The sequence below is a fragment of the Trichechus manatus genome, unplaced genomic scaffold, assembly GCF_000243295.1.
Source record: "Trichechus manatus latirostris isolate Lorelei unplaced genomic scaffold, TriManLat1.0 scaffold00010, whole genome shotgun sequence".
NCBI classification, from domain to species: Eukaryota; Metazoa; Chordata; class Mammalia; order Sirenia; family Trichechidae; genus Trichechus; species Trichechus manatus.
The window spans coordinates 6,794,304-6,800,519 of NW_004443946.1; positions in this window are offsets into that span (position 1 = coordinate 6,794,304).

Consider the following 6,216-nt stretch of genomic DNA (forward strand, 5'->3'; position numbering starts at 1 on the left):
TGTTCCCCTGGACTAGGAGCTTCTCCACACAGGGACCCCAGTTCTGCTCCTGGCACTGCTTTCTTGGTGGTATGAGGTCCCCGTGTCTCTCTGCTCACTTCTCTTTTATATCTCAAGAGATTGCCTCAGGACACAATATCTTGTAGACTGAGTGCTGCCTCACTAACACAACTGCCACCCATCCTCCCTCATTAACATCAGAGAGGCAGGATTTACAACATATAGGAATATATGGGAATCATGGCCCAGCCAAATTGATACACACATTTTTGGGGGGACATAATTCAATCCATGACCGTTCATCTGAAATGATGAACCTCCACCAATTCTTTTTGATACGGTGACTGTGTATTCCTTCCATCTTCCTTTGATGCTTCCTGCGTCATTCAATATCTTCCCCATAGAATCCTTCACTATTGCAACTAAAGGCTTGAATTTTTTCTTCAGTTCTTTCAGCTTGAGAAATGCCAAGTGTGTTCTTCCCTTTTGATTTTCTATCTCCAGGTCTTTGCACATTTCATTATGATACTTTAGTTTGTCTTCTTGAGCTGCCCTTTGAAATCTTCTGCCCAGCTCTTCTTACTTCATCAGTTTTTCTGTTTCTTTTAGCTATTCTACGTTTAAGAGCCACTTTCAGAGTGTCTTCTACCATCCATTTTGGTCTTTTCTTTCTTTCTTGTCTTTTTAATGACCTTTTGCTTTCTTCACGTATGATGTCCTTGACGTCATCACACAACTCGTCTGGTCTTTAGTCATTAGTGTTCAGTGTGACAAATCTATTCTTGAGATGGTCTCTAAATTCAGGTGGGATATATTCAAGGTTGTACTTTGGCTCTCATGGACTTGTTTTAATTTTCTTCAGCTTCAACTTGAACTTGCATAAGAGCAATTGATGGTCTATTCTGCAGTTGGTCCCTGGCCTTGTTCTGACTGATAATATTGAACTTTTCCATCGTCTCTTTCCATGGTTGTAGTCGATTTGATTCCTGTGTATTCCATCTGGCAAGGTCCATGTGTATAGTCACCGTTTATGCTGTTGAAAAAAGGTATTTGCAATGAGTAGTCGCTGATGTTGCAAAATTCTATTGTTGAATCTCTGGTGTCGTTTCTATTACCAAGGCCATATTTTCCAACTACCGGTCCTTCTTTGTTTCCAACTTTCACATTCCAATCACAAGTAATTATCAATGCATCTTGATTGCACCTTTGATCAATTTCAGACTGCAGATGTTGGTAAAAATCTTCAGTTTTTTCAGCTTTGGCATTAGTGATTGGTGTGTAAGTTTGAATAATAGTTGTATTAACTAGTCTTCCTTGTAGGCATATGAATATTATCCTATCACTAACAGTGTTGTTCTTCAGAATAGATCTTGAAATGTTCTTTTTGACAATGAATGCGATGCCATTCCTCTTCAATTTCTCATTCACAGCATAGTAGACTGTATGATTGTCTGATTCAAAATGGCCAATACTAGTCCATTTCAGCTCACTAAGGATATCAATTCTTACGAGTTCCATTTCATTTTTGACGGCTTCTAATTTTCCTAGATTTACACTTCATACATTCCACATTCTGATTATTAATGGATGCTTGCCGCTGTTTCTTCTCAATGTGAGTCATGCCACATCAGCAAATGAAGGTCCCAAAAGCTTGACTCCATCCACGTCATTAAGATCGACTCTACATTGAGGAGGCAGCTCTTCTCTAGTCGTATTTTGAGTGCCTTCCAACCTGTCATGGACTGAATTGTGTCCTCCAAAAATATCTGTCAACTTGGCTGAGTCATGATTCCCAGTATTGTATAATTATGTACCATTTTGTAATCTGATATGATTTCCTTATGTGTTGTAAATTCAATCACTATGATCTAATAAGATGGATTAGTGGCAGTTATACTGATGAGGTATACAAGATTGGATACTGTCTCAAGCCAATCTCTTCTGAGATATGAAAGAGAGAAGTGAGCAGAAACATGGGAACCTCATACCGCCAAGAAAGCAGCGCCGGGAGCAGAGCGCGTCCTTTGGACCTGAGGTTCCTGCGCTGAGATGTTCCCAGACCCACGGAAGACTGATACATCACAAGGACTTTCCTCCAGAGCTGACAGAGAGAGAAAGCTTTCTGCTGGAGCTGATGCCCTGAATTTGGACTTGTAGCCTACTGGACTGTGAGAGAATAAACTTCTCTTTGTTAAAGCCATCCACTTGTGGTATTTCTGTTATAGCAGCACTAGATGACTAAGACACAACCTGAGGGGCTCATCTCCCGGCACTATATTAGTGTTCCACTGTTATCCATTAGGTTTTCACTGGCCAATTTTTTTTGGAAGTAGATGCTAGTCTGTCTTAGTCTGGAAGCTTCACTGAAACCTGTCCACCATGAGTGACCCTGCTGGTATTTGAAATACTGGTAGCATAGCTTCCAGCATCACAGCAACATGAAAGCCACCATAGTACAACAAACTGACAGACTAGTGGTGGGACAACAACCTGCTGTTGTTATTGTTAGGTTAGGTGTTGTTGAGTCAGTTCCTACTCGTTGTGACCCTACATACAACAGAAGGGAACACTGCCCCGTCCTGACAATTATTGTTATGCTTGAGTCCATTGTTGCAGCTACTGTGTCAATCCATCTTTTTGAGGGTCTTCCTCTTTTTCACTGGCCCTCTACTTTACCAAGCATGATGTCCTTCTCCAGGGACTGGTCCTGCCTGCTAACATGTCCAAGTATGTGAGACGAAGTCCCGCCATCCTTGCTTCTAAAGAGCATTCTGGCTGTATTTCTTCCAAGATAGATTTGTTTGATCTTCTGGCAGTCCATGGTACCTTCAATATTCCTCGCCAACACCATAATTCAAAGATATCCATTCTTCTTTGGTCTTCCTTATTCATTGTCCAGCTTTCACATGCAGATTAGGCGATCAAAAACACTATGGGTTGGGTCCGGCGCACCTTAGTCCTAAAACTGACATCTTTGCTTTTGAACATTTTAAAGAGGTCCTTTGCAGCAGATTTGCCCAACACAAATGCAGATTTGCCCATGCATCTGTCAGTTTGTAGTACTGTGGTAGCTTGAGTGTTGCTGTGATGCTGGAAGCTATGCCAGTATTTCAAATACCAGCAGGGTCGCCCATGGTGGACAGGTTTCAACTGAACTTCCAGACTAAGACAGACTAGAAAGGACCTAGCGGCCTACTTTTGAAAAAAAATTAGCCAGTGAAAACCTTATGAATAGCAGCAGAACATTGTCTGATATGGTGCCGGAAGATGAGCCCTTCAGGTTGGAAGGCACTCAAAATATGACTGGGGAAAAGTTGTCTCCTCAAAGTAGAGTCGACCTTAATGATGTGAATGGAGTCAAGCTTCTGGGACCTTCCCATTTCCTGATGTGGCATGACTCAAAATGAGAAGAAATGGCTGCAAACATCCATTAATAATAGGATCGTGGGACAACCACATAGACCGTCCTAATTTGCTAGAAGTATGTATGATTATATCCTTTCATTTTTTTAAAAATGCTTGTGCACTTTTACTTGAAACATAGGTTTGCTACGTTTAACTTACTAAATTTTTTAATGAAGTTTTTTTTTTTTTTTTTACTCTCCTTTTATTCTGCAAATTATTCATAAAATGACTTCAAAATAGTGATGACTATTTTTCTTGGTGTACTGACAAACATCATTCATATTACCCAGGTGTGGGCCCAGGATCCTTTATCAATGTCAACAAGAGAAACACATATTGACTTCCCAGTCTAGGTGGAGCACTGTGCTCGGCTCTGAAGTTACCAAAAACATAATGTCTGCTTTTGCAGAGCCTATAACCCTGTCGGAAAGTCAGGAATATAAATTCTCTCCCATTTGCTACAGATGCCACTTTAGGATTTTTCATTGCCAGCTGTATGAAATCCCAGGTATTCTTTCCCAAGCCTCCTCCTCCGTTAACACTTTATACAACTATACAACAATATTAAAACCAAGAAACTGACCACATTCTATAGAGCTTATTCAGATTCTACCAGTTATAAATGCACTCATTTTTGTGTGTATAACTCTATGCAATTTTATCACGTGTAGCCTTGCATAACCACCACAATCAAGACACACAACTATACCATTACCACCAGACTCCCTCATGTCACTCCTTTATAGCTACACCCACACCCTCCCTCCATCTTTTACCTCTGGCAAACCCTGATCTGTTCTCCATCCCTGTTATGTCACAAATGTTATATAAATGGAATCCTCCAGTATGTATCCTTTTGAGATTGGCTTTTTTCATGGAGCATGATTTCCTTGAGATTCATTCAAGTTATTGGCATGAATCAAGTTTCTTCCTTTTTACTGCTGAGTGGTATATCACAGTATGGATGTGCCATAGTTTAACTATTCACCCACTGAAGGGCATTTGGATAGTTTTGTAGTTGGGGCTATTACAAATAAAGCTGCTGTGAACAGCTGTATACCAGTTTCTGTGTGAAAATAAGTTTTCATTTCTGTAGGATAAATGCTTAAGAGGGTAATTGCTTCGTTATATGCTAAGTTCATTTTTAGTTCTAAAAGAAACTGCCAAACTATTTCCGAGAGTGTCTGCACCATTTTACATTCCCACCAGCAATGTACGAGTGAAACAGTTTCTCTCCATCTTCGCAAGCATTTGATGTTATCACTATTTTTCATTTTAGCTATTCTGATAGGTGTGTAGTGAAATCTCATTGTGGTTTCAATTTGCCTTTCTCTAATGGCTAATGATTTTGAACATCATTTCATGTGTTTATTTGCCATCTGTATATCCTTAATCTGTGCTTGTCTTTTGCCCATCTTCTAATTGGATTTTCTTTTTTTTTTTTTTTTACTGTTTACATCTTTATATAGTCTAGATACATCTGGTTACTGTTTTTAATCAGCTGCTATAGCATTTGAAGAGGACAATGATGTCACGAAGGTCCTCTATCTCATTGAACCATATTAATACTCCTCCCTCTTTAGAAGAACTATCTCTATCAATCCCAATCCAGCTGTCTTTAGAGGGCAGATTCCAACCCTGGGCAAAGTACTTTATTTGACATTACTCTGCTCTGCACTAGTCTTCAAGAATTAGTGCCCACTCTTTGTCCTTCTTTCTCTAGGGTTTTTGTTCTGAGTCACAAAAACAATTGCAATAATGTCGATGTGACAATTTTTGTTTATTGTTGCTTTCCCACTTTCCCTAGATCAGTTTTCTCTGCTCACATGATTTCGCCACTTCCCCACAACTTTAACTTCCCCTGCTGTGGCTGTGGCACTCACCTCTGCATGACCTTGTGGTTCAGTTCCTGAGATTAACTGATTCTGCTTCTGTGTCCAAGTTCCAAATTTCTGGGAGGGAGATGCAGCCTGCCTAATATCAAGGTCAGTTGTGCATTTTTAGTGCTGCCGTGGCCTAGAGTAGTGACGGCCGGTGATATGAGGGCTTCCTTCTGGGGATGTGGCCTGTGCAGGTTCTCTGAGAACAAGATCTCAGCTAGAAATTACCGTCATCTATATTACAAGATCGTAAGAGGGCTTCCTTCTAGGGATGTGGCCTGTGCAGGTTCTCTGAGAACAAGATCTCAGCCAGAAATTGTCACCTATATTACAGGATCATAAGGAATGGGAAGTCAGAGAGGTTAAGTGGTCCCCTAGGACCACATAGCTCCAGTGGTAAGCATATCAGGCTCTAAAGCTTGTACTATATCACTATGCCAATCAGCTGACCAACATGGTTCCAGCTCTCAAAAACCTGAGTCTGTTGGTGAGACACACAAATTCCAACAGAGAAATATACAAAGAGAAAACAGAAGATGGAGATCTGTTTACAGTTAAAGGAACAATAGCATATCCCTTTTTTAACAAATTTTGCAGAAGTTTAAATTTATGCTTATAGTATTATCCTCCTCATAAAAATACCGCAGTGTGTTATGAGTCCTTGGTGACGTGATCCAGTGACATGAAAAGTTAATTCCATAAAGTGACAGGAAAAACATTATAGAACAAACTCCTTTGAACAAAATACATACTTTTATACAAGAATATTTTAATTTTGTTCTTCAGTCACTTGTCCTTTCATCAGTATTAACTGGTTTTCTAATGTTAAACCAACTTTGCATTCTTAGGATTAAGCCAATGGGATGGCTAAATAGCATCTGTTTTATCCATTGTTGGATCTGGCCTACTAAAATTTTTTTTTTTTTTTTTT